This window comes from Macrotis lagotis, chromosome 1, assembly GCF_037893015.1.
Source record: "Macrotis lagotis isolate mMagLag1 chromosome 1, bilby.v1.9.chrom.fasta, whole genome shotgun sequence".
NCBI lineage: Eukaryota > Metazoa > Chordata > Mammalia > Peramelemorphia > Peramelidae > Macrotis > Macrotis lagotis.
The window spans coordinates 73,910,046-73,926,509 of record NC_133658.1 but is presented as its reverse complement, the minus strand read 5'-3'; the positions used below and the strand labels follow the sequence as shown (position 1 = coordinate 73,926,509).

At 34.2% G+C, this 16,464-nt stretch overlaps 1 pseudogene; it reads left to right on the top strand.

The window, feature by feature from the left end:
- The first annotated feature begins 8,233 nt into the window (after positions 1-8,233).
- LOC141508135 (eukaryotic translation initiation factor 3 subunit K pseudogene) lies at positions 8,234-9,056 on the top strand (annotated as a pseudogene).
- Positions 9,057-16,464: the final 7,408 nt, after the last annotated feature.

Genomic DNA, 16,464 nt, shown 5'->3' with positions numbered 1-16,464 from the left:
ATTTATTTTCTTGATATTTATATTATTTTGATATTCATTCTATTTATGAATATATATATATATAGGAACATAGAATATCAGTTTACCTTTATTACTGCATTTGATATGACGACATCTTTTTGGAATTGTTATTATTATATGCGTATATATATACACACACACATAATTAATGATAGATAAATGGGTATGCATATATATACAGAATAATGTAAAGATAAATACAAATTTTAAAATATAGCTTTAAAAGTTAATAGCATTTGCAAATTAGAAAAGACTTCTTGTGGAAGAGGTATCTGAGTTATGAATTGAAGGAAGAGATAACATCTTTCAGGAAGAGGTGAGGAGGTAGTATATTTCAGGTCTGGAAAATAGCAAATCAAAAGGAGATGAGAAATGGAGCTTCATGAGCAAAAATCACAGAGAAAATTAGTTTGCAAATGTGACAGGGAGAACAATTTATAATAGATCTGGAAAAATAGATTGAGGTCATAGGAAAAGAGTGGTTAACAGTGCCAAATATATATAATAAGGGAAGCTATGAAATATTGCAAAGTTAAATATTTGCTAGCTTAAAGCAATATGCAAATGTACACAACAGTGTTTTTCTGATATTGTTCAGTAACATTTAGGTAGAAATTTTGTTAGGGCAAGTCACCATCCCACCATTATTTTTTTATTTAATATTATTCTACATTAAGTGCAAGTGGATAAAATGACTCTATATGCATAAATAAAAAATACTAGAATTTATGCTCATCTACCAAGGGTTCACTGAAAGAATCTTTCAGCCAATACTAGTAGTAGGTAGGCATGATGTTCTATTGCCAATTGATATGAGTTTCTTTTGCAATTTTGAAATCTTTTTATTCAGTGATGTTTGAATATTATAAATATAGGTATGAAGAAATTTGTTATTATTTTTATTATTAATATCCTTACATTATACCTCTCATCCTTTTTCACATAGAAATCATCAAAGCATGTATCAATCTCCCACTCTTATTTTCTTTTTAATATTTTGTAGAATATCGCACATGTGGATAAAAAATATTGCCTTGGAGGTTTGACTAAAAGTGCTAAGCTATACTCTTGTAGTCTCCCTAGCAGACAGTGTGATAGGGACAATATGTTTCCACATGGATTTGACCTTCCTAGCTGGATTTCTGCATTTTGAAAAATTTTCCTTCCATGAAATCTAGGTATTATGAACTTTGGGGATGGTAATTTCCTTTATTTTCAATGAATTAATGTTATGTTTGAGTGATTTTGGACAACAGTTCAGTTTATTAAAATGTTAAATTTCCAACCCAGTTTGTTTGTTGAATTATCAATGAAATCTTGAGATCTTTGTGTTATGAGTATATGTCCTCTATGCAATTTCATATCAATTCATAAAAGGCATAGAACTTCTGAAGTTTAATTTTAGCCTCCATATCATGTGTTGACACATATTCTTCAGGTGCTAAGCTACAGTAGACTGTGATAATATGTAGTAATATGATGTCTAGGTTCTTTCCATATTTCTTTCCACAATGTGCAGCTATTATCAAATCCAGGCTTCTTAAAGTTTACCTGTTTTCTTTTTTTTTTTTTTTTTTTTTTTGCAATTTCTCATAGCAAACACTTGGTCCTAAGCTTCTTTCACATAATTTCTAATTCTATAAACAAAATGCATGACTCAGCTACTTTTTCAGGCTGTTTTATCAATGTATTATACACTAATTTCATTACAATGTCAGTCCTGAAATACTTTTTTATTTCATTCTTTGATCTCTGCTCTTTCATAGTCTCAGTCTGAGGAAATTACTTTTGGTTACTTTCAATAGTTTGAATAATGTTATACTTGTTATCAGTTTCTTTGTCAAAATACTTTAGGCTGAATGCATACATTTGTTGTTGTTACAAAGCTTTTTGATTCCCTCCACAGATCTTAATCATAGGTTTTCCTGTCACCTCGAATTGATGGGATCTTCCAATGCATTTCCACATTTCTTCAATATATTTCTCAAATCACCCCTGTCATAGAGGCAATCTGATGCCTATCCTTAAGAAAATTACTTAGTATTTCTAACTTTCCTCCTGGAATTTTGACTATGACACTTGCTGCTACATAGTTGCATGAAAACCCTGGAATATTTTTATACTTTATGTCCAATATTAAGCAAGAATAAATTTGTTCATAATGTAATAACAACTATCAGTTTTTAAAAAGTACAATCTATTTTGGTCTAATTGGTCCATTTTTCGATTTTTTGCCTAAAGAAGTCATATCAAAACTCAATTTGTAATATCCCTATCTTCCTGGTCAAAATCATTTCCATACATTTGTAATGTGTTTGTCATTCATATTGTCATTAGTTACAATTTTTGAAGTTTGTATCAAGTGAAGATTTTCGATGTTCTCAGGAATTTTCAATATCCCCCTTCAAAATCTTAGTTTTATTTCTTACTTAATCTAATCTAGGATAGAATGGAATTGCTTCTTATTAACTTCCCTTTATTGTCAACAGTACAATTTTGATAACTTGGAACTAACAAAAATCACAAAAATATGCAACTCTTCTGTATAATTAATTAGATGATTCTAATTTTGTTATCATATGCAGTAGGACTTTAATAGAATAAATGCATTCCCGGACTTCAGTTCATTTTATGGTTTCTCAATATTAGTCCAAAAAATTGGACAGTCCCAGTGAGTTAATGGAGTATAGGTATTTGTTTCCATATATTATGACATCATGTGTCAGAACATGATGGAGTCACTTCAGACTACTTTCCATGTGGTACTTTTATGTTTATCATAAAAGTTTTGAGCAGTTGGGGTCTTACATTCTATTCTACAAAATGCTTTGATTGTTAGGAGAAATTGCATCACATTTACCAAGATATTCAATCAGTAATATTATTAGAGTCCAAATTACCAGGATTTCAGATTTTTTTTTTCTGACAGGCCCTCATAGCTGTTCTATTTGTTTCAGTAAACTTCCCCTTTCTTTGCTATGCTCCATTCACTTTCAACAGAAAAGACAACTCTGTCCAGTCCAATCCAGAAATTCAGTTTCAAAAATAGAATACAATGAGGGCCTTGTAAATTTTAAAATGAAAGAAAAATAATTTTCCTCATAAGATTTTAAACAATATGCTTCCTAATAAAATTCTAATAATTTCTACTCCTCTGTGCCTTCATAATCACCAAGACAATCAATAATTCTCAGTGATAAAGATGTCCCCTTGAGAGAAAACCAGCCCAGCACACATAAACTACACTTGTTCCTGCCATCACTTTCTTTGCACTACCACAGCAAACATGATATGGATGAGCTGTTGAACTTTTAGAGGATAAATATTATCATGTTTGTTCCTATGGAAGGTTGATATGGTAGATGCTATTGTTGTTAACTACTAATTTTTATTTCAATAGGATGATTGATTTATTTTACAATTATTATTTTGAATTTATACTTTATGCACTATTGCATAGATGGATAAAATGACTTAAAAAATGTAGCTTACCAACTAGGCTCTGTGGAATCATTCACAGTACAATTGATGTAAGAGAAAGGACAATTGTAAAGATATGTATTTTGTACTATTTTAACATCATTTTGAGCTTTTCTTCTGAATTTCTTTGTTTTGAAAGTTCCTTCCCCCACTATTTACCTTGGAAAAAATGAAAATTGCGTCTAGTCATATTGATTAAGTATTTTTAAAGTTTTAAGAATAATGTTATTTCTAGGCAATTATAGGAAACAGATCTGTGTTATTTATAAGTCTCCAATACAATTTGTTGTTAAAGTTGTTGCTTTTGCTGTTGTTTTGTTGTTAATCATGAAGGTGATTAAGTTAGTGATGTTACTAGTTTCTTTGGGTTTTTCCATGTAATCCCAAGATGTGGATGATATTCGTGCAGTATTTTACTGATTTCATCAGTGCGAGCATATCATTTACCAGTGAATATTACATTCTGTTCATAATTCCTACCTAACCAAACTCTTGTCTTCCTAATAAATCCTCTTTCAAGGTACTATTTAAGTTGAAGACCTCCCCAGCACTGTGGATTTCCTCCTCATTCTCCTACTTTTCCTCCTCTTCCCTTCCTTCCTTTCTTTCTTTTCTTTCTTTCTTTCTTTCTTTCTTTCTTTCTTTCTTTCTTTCTTTCTTTCTTTCTTTCTTTCTGTCTGTCTTTCTGTCTTTCTGTCTTTCTGTCTTTCTGTCTTTCTGTCTTTCTGTCTTTCTGTCTTTCTGTCGTCTTTCTGTCTTTCTTTCTTAGTTCTTTCTTCTATCTTCTACTCCTCCTCCTCCTCCTCCCCCTCCTCCCCCTCCTTCTCTATTTTGTTTTAATTTCATGGATACTGATCCTGCCCTCCAGTTGTTTAAGAAATAGCATTATAAAACAAATCTTGTGGTATTCTTTGTAAATACTAAAGAAAATTCAAGACAAGAATGTTTCTTTTATATAAGTTTGAATTGTTTTACATTGAGGATCCCTTCCTTATTCCATTTAAAGTTTACAATCTCCACAATCTAATGTCAAAGTACATTTCATTACTTAGAACTCTAAGCCTAACCATGAACTTCCATCTATAGTACTCTATAATGAAGCTTAACTGCTATGGTTTAATGGTATAGTGACATTATATTACTTAGTATGCTGAAGTTGATACAGGAGGAGAAGAAATTTATTGTTAAGGAAACATGGTGGCATAATGGATAAAGCCCCAGCCCTGGAGTCAGGAGTACCTGGGTTCAAATCCAGTCTTGGACACTTAATAATTACCTAGCTGTGTGGCCTTGGGCAAGTCATTTAACCCCCTTTTGCCTTGCAAAAACCTAAAAAAAAAGCATGAGCTCCATCATTTGGGGAATGACTCAATAAGCTGTGATATATGAATGTAATGGAATATTATTTTCTATAAGAAATTATAAGTAGGCAGATTTCAGAAAAACCCAATAAGACTTGCTTCCACTGATGCTGAGTGTAGTGAGCAGAATCATAACACTGACGTAGTAACAGTACATAGTACAATGATCAACTATGACAGACATGGGTCTTCTTAACAACAAAGTAGTCCAAGACAGTTGCAAAATAAACATTAATGAAAAATACTATCCTCAACTAAGGAAAGAACTGATGAAGTCTGAATGCAGATGAAAAACTTCTATTTTCATTTTTTGTTTTATTTCTTTTATTCTCTTCTGTTCTATTTCTACTTTCACAATATGATTAATGTGGAAATATGTTAAACAAATAATATATGTATAATCTATATCAGATTACTTACTATTTTAGAGAAGATGGGGGAGGAAGAAAATTTGGAACTCAAAAATTTATAATTTATAACAATAATAATATTGAATGACATCCCAAGTGTATCAGCATTTGTAACTTCATGAAATCCTGATGAGAGAGATACTGTAGGTGTTAGCCTCACTTTGTAGGTAAAAAAATTGAGACTCAGGCACCAAGCAGCTTGTCCATAAAGAGAGTTCATGTTTTCTTTTTTTTTAAGTAAATAATATTTTCCATTGCATGTAAAGATAGTTTAGTTTTCAATATTTATTTTTATATTTTTAATTATAATAACAATAATAATCATTATTACTTACATTTTACTTCCTGATTATATTCAACTTTGCATTGTAGATATTTATGCTTGGCTCTCCTTTCTGCCTTCTATTCCTTATCAAACTTTGAATTCTGTTAGGACAAGAATCATGTCTTATTGACCTTTGTATATTTTAATTATTATTAGTGTAATCTTCCCCAGCAGCAAAGACACAACTGTCAGTGGACCGACCCTTAATAAATATTGCTTGGTTTAATTGGGCTGCCAATTAATCCAATTCAATGACCCAGATGTTTCACTGAAGCTAGGACCCATATTTTTAATATTAATATTTTCCATCATTACTGCATGGTTACAAGAAGTGATATTCTTTAGTCTCTGAAGATTTGCATATTAATCCCACCCAGGGTTAATAGAAAGAGCAGTGGGTGATGGTGAGGGTGTTGATGGTGAGAAGCCTGCAACACAGGAATTACAAAATATTAGAATAAGGAATGAAAAAAAAAAGAGTGAGATCAATTGGTCATATGTTAAAATTGAGACACAAAGGATAGACAGCATGACCTTCTAGCATCCAAGAGATATGAAGGAAGACTAAAGAATCCACGCAGCTAGCTTAGAAAATGAATTTGTAACTAGATTCAGAAAAGTAGAATATAGATCGAAAAGGCATAGATGGTTTGTCATCTGTAGTGATGGATAATTATTTCTCTTGATGGAATCACAGATTCATCTGAAAAGTTGAACTGCTACATAAATTAGATAAAAGGAGAATCAAGAACTTTTCAATCTCTTTTCAATATCATTCTAACCATTGGTCTTTCTTCTTCCTCCAAATGGGAAGGAAACAATCTAATTTAGATAGAGGCCCTTTTATTCACATACACCTTTAATGTCATTTGTCTGTATGTGTGTGTATATATGGGGGGGGGGGGTTAGTACTCTTTTCTCTGATGGAGTAGACATTTTTAGCATCCCAAGATAATTTCACTGAGTTGTGATATTTCATTCAGTGACATGAGCATACACACATATCTATCTATCATCTATCTATCTATCTATCTATCTATCTATCTATCTATCTATCTAATTAAAAAATAAAAGAACAATGAACTGGACTTTAGGGAATTAGCTCTCCTCTGCTAGTTTTGTCTGAAGGGAAATGATAGATGTTCTAGTCACATTGGTTTCTTAATTTCTACAATGAAGAATGTGTACTTAATAATGTCTCAGGCTAGGTTTAACATTCCATGATTCTAGGATTACACTTACAATTTAAGAATTTTCATAATTATTTTAAAATACATAAAATATATGTTTTTTGAATTTATAATAAAACATAAAAAAATTCAGTCTGATAAAGCAGTTAGTTAACTTAGGGCTATTATTAACTTTATTTTTCCTCCAGTCCAAATGGAAACTTTTATCTAAAATAAGGGAAATTAGACATTTCTTTGTGTACATAAGAAACAATAGGAATCAGAATGTACAAGAATAATTATATTACATTCATAGATTTTTGGTTTCATTTTTTGTCTTTTTTTTAGTTTTTGGAAGACAATGGGGTTAAGTGGCTTGCCCGAGGCCACACAGCTAGGTAATTATTAAATATCTGAGGCCAGATTTGAACTCAGGTACTCCTGACTCCAGGGCTGGTGCTCTATCCACTGGGCCACCTAGCTGCCCCTAATTTTTGGTTTCTTGATCTCACTTTTGAGTTTACTTCTATAGATAGATAATATGACCTAGTCTCTAAGGCTTTTGTCCATATTCTGGAAACTCTCCCAAGGTTGTATCTTTCCTTTAGGGTTATTACTACTTAGAGGCCCTCTCCTCCCCTCCCCTTCTCTCTCCTCTCTCTCTCTCTCTCTCTCTCTCTCTCTCTCTCTCTCTATATATATATATATATATATATATATATATATATATATATATATGAACTATTTTGTCTTTTTTGCCAGGAAGCATTATTGCCTATTAGATGTAGTATGATAAGCTATGGAATCAAGAATATCTGGGTTCATGTCCAAATTTTGATGAATATGACCTCTGTGACCCTAGCCAATTACCTCACAGGGATCTTTGGAATTTTCTAAGTATGTATGTTATAGACAAGTAACTGTGCTATGGAATAATTTGTGTTATGGTGAGTATTTCTGCACAGAGAACTTTCTATATCCATCAAACTATAATTTTTGCCCACATCTCTTTTGTCATCATACTTGATTATGAAATCTCTGAACATAACATTGATAATAATGTATCATGATGTAACAGAAACAAAGCTAATATATGCCATAAAACACATGTTGTATACCACATACATATAACACAATGTAATATATGTGACATAACATATAACATGCCATTTTAGAATTAAAAAATTTTAATTTAAATTATTTAAATATTCAAATATTATAATGCCTTGAAAGCAATGCTTTTAAAGTAGGTGGCATAAGTATTATACTTTCCAAATAAAATTTAGATAATTCACAGGAAGATAAAACAGTCTTGGCTAAATTCATCCGCCTACCAAGTAGAAGATGAGAAACTAAAATTCATGACTTTAAATTTTGATTTCAATTTTTATCTCATGATACCTACAGTATCAGTTGCTCAGCAAGATCAAAATCTTTAAAAGGAATGTCCAAGAACAGTTCCTCCTCATGGAGGAAGACATTGTGATGTTTGAATAGATGTACACCAATGTAGGGAAGTTGCTCAATGGCATAAAAAGATGCCAGTATTCATCTCAGTCTTCTAATAAACAACCATGATAGCCCAGATTCTGGAGAAGGCCCTCATCAAGCTCCCACACACAGATGTCACCCTGTGCAAGTAGATGATTGACCTGGATCAACAAGAAGAAAAGTGCACACTTGGAAGACTTTCTGGAATCCTGTCAATTCCAAGTTTTCTTGCATCCCTGGAGGAGAACATGGATCTCCTCCTTAAAGGCATCACAGGTTTTGAAGACTATCCAAAAATTTATCTGCCATGTTGTGGGCATCACATGCCAACATATTGACTGATGACTATAATCAGAGAATCTGGAAGATCCATCTGAAGACCCGCTAAAGGTATGGATGAGCAAATATGGCAGTAACTCCAATGAGGCAGGATAGGTCTTTATTTGCAGTCAAGAAGAGAGCATCAGGGCATCTGGGGTGGCTAGGTTGCACAATGGATAGAGCACTGGCCTTGGAGTCAGAAGTACCTGAGTTCAAATCTGACCTCAGACACTTAATAATTACCTAGCTGTGTGGCCTCGGGAAAGCCACTTAACCCCATTGCATTGCAAAAACTAAAAAAAAAAAAAAAAAAAAGGAAGAGAGCATCAAGCTCTAGAACATTGAGAAGATTGACTTTGAGAGTGTTTCCAGAATCATGACCTCCCTCCAGTTATTCCTGTCCATTGTCTCTTTTTGTGTGTTTTGGTTCCCCATCTTAAATAAAGTCTTTTACTTCCTGAAAAAAAAGAACAGTTAATTGGTTAGTAGTACTCAACAATCTAAGATGTTCATGGAGCAAGTTGTCCATTTTTCCAAAACATTTATATCACAATAGATCACATCAAAATATTATTCATTTTATAGGACAGAAAGTTGTATCACCTATCTCATAACTGAAGGAAGAATAATTAGTTACTTCCTCAACTTTTTGGTCAATGCTATTGCTTTTCTAAAATTTTCTTCTTGATGAAAAAAGTACAAGAATTAATTTTTATGGGAAATTAAGTTGCATATCATATGATAATGAAAATAATATTGAATATATCCATAAATAAATCAGATGACATAACCAAGCCATATAGCAAAATTCTCTTCTCTGTAATTTACTAAAAATAACAGATTTGAATGTTAAATATAAAAGTCCTGAGAGATAAAACTTTTTAAAAACACAGTTGTAGAATATCATCAAAGTCAGAGAATAATAAAATTTTATGGGATATTTTGAAATTCTTTTATATTATTTTAAGAAAGTATTTGATGTTTATGAAATGCATGTTGCACTGTTATAACATCTCAGAATGAGGAGATACTTTAAGATTTTCACTTTCTGAATCATATCTGAATAGGAATCCCCTAAAGCTATATATGGATTTAAATTTCTTGAAGTAATATTTTGAAGACCTAAACTGGAAACTGATGATAATAATGATTGTTCTAAAAAGGTAGCACTTTAAGAAGTCTACGCAGGGGTGTGTGTTTGTGTGTGTGTGTATCCTAATTTTAGAAAGACATTTCAAAGATTCATTAACATATACCAACCAACTGAGATAAGAATAGCTCTATATAATGTTGGGGTTCCTGTAACCCCAGCTCTCTAGGGGGGAGGTTACCTTCGACTTAACCTGCCTTCCAGGTGTCCCTGGGCCTGTTGACCAGCAACAGTCTTGAGTGAAGAGTCAAGAACTGCAAGCACTCTTTATTGCAAATAGCAGTTACATTTTGCCACCCCTCTCTCTTGCCCTGATCCCTCCTGCCCCTCCTTTTAGCAGTTACATCTTGGAGCATCTTCTCTCCCCCACCACCTCTCCTTTGTTCTCCTAAGTCTGCCTGGACAACAGGGGAAGCCCTGGTGCACAGAAGTGAAGGGGCCAGTCAAGGAAAACCTTGTCAACATGATCTGCTTCAAGCCCAATCCAGGGAATGCCAAGATAATGGTCCCTTGGAGTAGCTCAAAACAGTCTGAGACCCTCAGCACTCCCTTAATTCCCAAAGTTTCAAGGTTCCCTATGGTCTCTCATCTGGTGGGAGCATGCCCTGTACTTGACCTGGTACCCTTCATCTCCCCTCCATTCAAAACTATTCTTTGAGGATGTTTACAAAAAAGTCTTAGTAGGAGAAGAAGACAAATAAACAAAAGAAGTACAAGCACCAAGTAATATTACTACCATTTCTAGAATATGAAAGCCACAACGATTAAAAGACCAATTGTGGAAGAAATTAGTATTATCCTGTGTAGCCTTATCAGGCAAAAGGTCTTCACTAGAAGCTTGCTCAGTGTATGAAGCTATTTTATACAACGAGCTAATATCTAATCTGGTGGATCCATTAGCTATCCCCTTAAGCTGATTCCTAAACTTATCCCAAAGGAACATAGAATCATTATACAAAAGGTTTGTTTACATATATTTGCTCAAATCTATATTCACAGGAGACCATTCCCAAAAAAGGTAGAGTGTCAATTGGATCACCAATTTGTCAAATAGCATCCTTAAATATTCTTAAATCAGAATAAAAATCATGATTTATCTTATTCTGTGCACAAAAACCAAGTGACACATTCTTGGCAAACTCCTTTAGAATGTGGGCCTCAATAACCTGATTTTATATGGTTGCGGCACTTTATACTAGACTGATAGAAGAGATTATTATTGAGACCAACATCATAATTCTGATGACTACACAACTGACATCCTTTGCTCCTATGATGGGTCCCAACAGCATGTTCCCTGATCTTTTCAATGACATGACCCCCTTGTGTAGCATTCCATTCAGATGTACATATAGGTGTGGCTGCTAAAGAGGTCTTTTTCACAATCATTATGGTTTCATTTTTCTCTGCTTTTCATCCTAAAAATTCACTTACAGTACAATTTACACAGGTTACATTGTAAATGGTTACATTTCTAGTTATATAGACATTCTCTACCCCCCCTCCCACATGAAGGCATGGTTGCTTCCTTTCAAATAGACCTGAGCTTTGGCCAAATACACAAAGCTTCCCTCCTGCGAATTCCACCAGTCAGCAGTATTATTCGGCCCCCAAAGCCCTTGTTTTTTTTCCAAGGGCCCTAGCCATTAGATGTTATTGTGTGGTTTATCCTTTACGTGTCACCCACATAGGAAGGACAATCTGAGTCTCATTGTCATATAGATGCCAGGAGGGAAGGATGAGATCAGTGTCATTATTACAATTCCAGTGACTGGTGTGACAGTGCAGCATGGGGGGTAGTGGACCCCAGGAGGATTTCACCAGAGGGCACTGTGGAACCCTGCCCATGGCTCTCTAATATCTCCTCCTTTTTCTTGGATTGCCGCTTATGGTGTTTCTTCTTCTTTTTCTGGATACACATGACAGACACGTCTGGTAGGTACCTACTGTTCTCCTTGCTCTGTGGAGACACAAACATACCGTAACCCCAACATTATTACCACATAAGGTCCTTCCTAGGTCCCATCTGGGTTCTGTACTAATACTTGACGGCTTGGGAGGGCCTTCTGGCCTTTTAAAGGGGTCTTATTTGTCCTAGATGTCCCAATGCCGCATGGCAGGAGTGGTCCCAGATTTTTTTTTTTAGTTTTTTTTGTTTTTTTTTTTTTTTTGCAAGGCAATGGGGTTAAGTGGCTTGCCCAAGGCCACACAGCTAGGTAATTATTAAGTGTCTGAGGCTGGATTTGAACCCAGGTACTCCTGACTCCAGAGCTAGTGCTCTATCCACTGCTCCACCTAGCTGCCCTGTCTCCAATTTTTTTGACAGATATAGGTAATTATAGGTGTACAAAACCTTATCTATGGCACTCTGATGGATGTGTCCTCCTTTCCTTTCCCTTTCTCCCCCTTTCTGTTTAGCGAGGATAGTATTGAGTGTCCTATTTGTAACTGGACTTACAGTTCTAGAGCAGGGTCCAACATCATTTAAAAATCTCAGGGAACCCAGAGAGTCATGACCTTTGATAACTTCCCTCATTATCTCTACAAGGCAATCAATCATTAATTCTAGGTTTGACTACATTACAGTAAAATCGTTTATATTTCCAAAAGTAGATCACATGTTTGATAACACTCTTCAACAACTTATTTATTGATAAGTCATCTAATTAGGAGTACATAATTTTTAATTTCCTAATGATTTTACAAAGCCCCTCACATTTATTCATTATTGGAAAGGGTATCATGCAGTTACACTATCCTTTTGAATCTACATTTAACATGGGGCAAGAAATCTGCAATTTAACTTCTTTAAAATTTAAACATTAAATCCTTAACCTGCATGAAACATAGAGTTTACATGCTGATATATCATTCTCCTAAAGCAAAACAAAATAACAGGTTTTCTTAAAGTTAACCTTATAATTAAGTATTTTTCACACGCAAACTTCTTCTAAATTTGTGCTTTATAAGTGTATTTATCTCTTTTTCCAAATACACTTCTGTTTTCAAAACAAAGTAAATAAGATTCTCCATGAATTTAGTCTTATACATATGATAATTTCAAAAACCCAATGTATACTTTTTAATCCATGCTAGTGTTACATTTACATATATAATTTCTTCTTCTTAAATAACAGACCTAAATTCATTCATTGTTCCATATTGTAACAAAATTTTAAATTCTCAGAAAAATTTGTTTAAATCTGTTCTTATACAAAGTTTACTAATTTTTCTACTACAAATTTCAATTTCATGTTTTCCCTTTACTCCCTAGAATTTTGCGACACAAAAAAATTCTTACAACCAGTTGTTGCTAAAAATCCCTTTTTATGATTATAAGATTTTCTTTATAATTCTCTTAAATTCCAAAAGTCATATTCAAATTAACCTTAAATCATTTTCTTTTGTAAAGCCTGAAAATGTTTGCAAATTATTTTTTATCAATATCAGTGCAATTCTAACTTCTCAATGCTCTAACTTATAAATGAGTTTTCTGTCCTTACTGACCAACATTTCTTAATATTAGAACATTTTATGTTCTGGGAATTGGAAATTCCCCTCAATTTGAGATATTAAAGCAATATGTATTATTTCTGCACCTTTACTATTTATGATTACTCAGTCACCCAAGATTTTTTCCAGATACATGAACTATACCCCAAACATATTCTGAATTGGTGTTTCTTGATTCTCCTTGTTTAGTAATTTTAAAGCTTAATTAAGAGCACATAACTCACAGTCTATCCTGACTGCCAGCCTCCACCAAGGCCATTCTGTCCGTTTCTATTACAAAATTTCCATTAAATCCTTTTCCTCCTATGACTCTGGAGGAGCCATAAAACATTAAAATAATAATAAAAAACAAACCTCTTTATATTCTGTTCCACTATTCTTTTTCATTGACTCTTTTTGACTGTAGTTAAAATTGTTCTGAACTAGCCAAATAAACCACAGACATGATTCAACTTTCCAGAAAACATTTTCCATTCAAAGAATTTAATATTTAACACTTCTTGGTTTTAACTGGTAAAACTTTTGAGAAGGCAAAAAGCTACTCAAAAAAAATTCTCACAGCCTATTTGGAATAATACCTGATCCCTTCTTCAGATAGAATAAACCACATAAGTTTTTCTCATAAGGAGGCTGGACCAAAAATCTTTCTTGGGGGCTTTTCTGTTCTTAGCTTCCCCCCACTGCCCAAGTTCCTTTACTCTCTGTAATAACTAACATTAACAGAATCTATACTAAGAAACTCCTGAAACTATAATTACCATATCATTCTGATAAAAGATTGACTATTTCATTTCCCTTTTTCTGCCATTTCTGTGTAACCAAATTATATACTTTAGAATTAACCTGACTCTCTTGCCTTTCTGGGATTTACTTTCCCAAAAACCTTTTTTTCAAAGTAAAATAACATTTTATTCTGTGACTTCTTTATTTACCATATTTGGCAATTTTCATTGTCTCTTTATCTTCAAAATAAGGTCCCTTTTAATTCTTATTTTGCTAAATCTTCATGAAACAACAATTCTTTCTATTATTAATTAGTCCCTTGTTCTTAATAAATTTCCTTTTTGCTCCCTTTTCTTTCCCAAGGTTGAGAGATAACTAAAAAAATGAAAGGCAAACACCCCTGAGAAAAGAAGCAGGGAGGGGGAGGAGGGAGAGGAGTAGAAAGCATTCTGGCAACACAGAATCACAGTAAAAAGCAGGGAAAAGACAACAACAATATTTTTAACACCTGGTCAGCTCCAGGTACATCTCCCATAGATCTAAATACAGCCTCTTGTATTTTGGCTACAAAATCTGCAAAGGGCTCATTGACTCCTTGCTTTAATTGTATCATGCCCTTTCCTTCTCCGTGTTCTGAGACCACTCAGGGGGGATGTTACCCAGACTTTATCCACAAAACTCCTCATGTTCTTAAGATGGACAGTTACTCCTTCACTTTTTACAGCCTTGTAAACCTGCTTACTATAAGTCTCCTTGTCTTCGGGCTTAATAACATGGATCCCCATCTTCCTAAACTGCCTCAGCTCTTCCTACAGTTAAGGGTACTACTTCACTCCTTCACTGGCTATTCCCCATGCACTCCACCGCCTGTTCCTGTTTGGGCACCATTTGAGGGTTTCCCATAACTCCAGCTCTCTATGGGGAAGCTTACCTATGACTTAATCCACCTTATGGGTGTCCCTGGGACTGTGAATCAGCAACAGTCTTCAGTAAAGAGTCAAGGAAGACCAGAGACAAGGAGAATCTATGCAAGCACTCTTTATTGCACATAGCAGTTACATTTTGCCACCTCTCTGTCTTCCCCTGCTCCCTCCTGCCCCTCCTTTTAGCAATTACATCTTGGAGCATCTTCTCTCCCCCACCACCTCTCCTTTGTTCTCCTAAGTCTGACTGGACAGCAGGGGAAGCTCTGGTGCACAGAAGTGAAGGGGCCAATCAAGGAAAACCTTGCCAGCATGATCTGCTTCAAGCCCAACCCAGGGAATCCTGAGATAATGGTCCCTGGGAGTAACTCAAAATAGCCTGAGACCCTCAGCACTCCCTCAATTCCCGCGGTTCCAAGTTTCACTACAGTCTCTCCGTCTTGTGGAAGCATGCCCTGTACTTGACCTCAGCTCCCTTCAACGTTGTTCAGTATTTTGGGTTTTTTTTATGAAGAAAGCATCCAAAATATTGTAACCCACCTTCTCAATCTTTATTGATGAACTTCTTGGCACTTAATTAGAATTTTCCTTGAATGATAGACATAATATATCACTGATTCCATAATTATAGTTTTTCTAGCTCTGTAGAAGTTGTCTGGAATTTGTTTTCATTTAGGGGGCATATTTTTCAAGTCCATGAAATCATAGATTAAGATTTAGAATCTATCTCACAATTCATCCAGGCAGTCTTCATATTTTACAGATTAGGAAAATGAGACCCAGAAACATTCCTTGACTCCAAAGATTCCAAAGCAGCAAGTGATAGAACAGAGTTTTGAATTCTTCTGAATAATTTTACTTCCCTCTCCATCATTCCAAGCACCTCTGTAAAGTGAAACCTTAGAGAAGGAATTCAGTGGAATACAAAGATAGCAAATAAGTAAGAAAATAGTCTATTTCCTACTGTTTTAAGTCTACTTTCTTAACCTCTCTGAAGAACCACTGTCCTATGTAGCATGAATAAGAGAGAGAAGGCAGGGAGGGAGAGAGAGAGAGAGAGAGAGAGAGAGAGAGAGAGAGAGAGAGAGAAAAGAATCACTCAACCCTTCTTTACATATACACATAAAAAACTGGCATTTGATTTAAAATATCAGAAAGGCAAAAAAGGCAAATTTTTCATTTCTGACAAAAGTGGGGTATTGGCCAAGGTATGGTCATAATCTTTAAAAAAATCATTAAAGAATTGAGAAGATGAATGTAGTCTCATTCTCCAAATTGTAAAATATTAAATCTAAAATCCATCTTTCAAATCTTCAAAGAGTTAATTTAGGGCACATAAAATAAAAATATGTCTTCAGTCGATAGGCAACCTTCCAAATCCAAAAAAAAAAAAAACACTAAAAGCAGGAAAGATAAAATGTTTTCGAAGAATTCACCAACTGGCTTTAGGGTTAAAATGTAGACAGTCTAATAAATCATTCATTGGACCCAACATATTCATGTTATGCAAGAAGAACTGAGAAATAGGGGGTGATATGACACCCCAAATTACATAGGTAGTAGAACAGTCATGATTG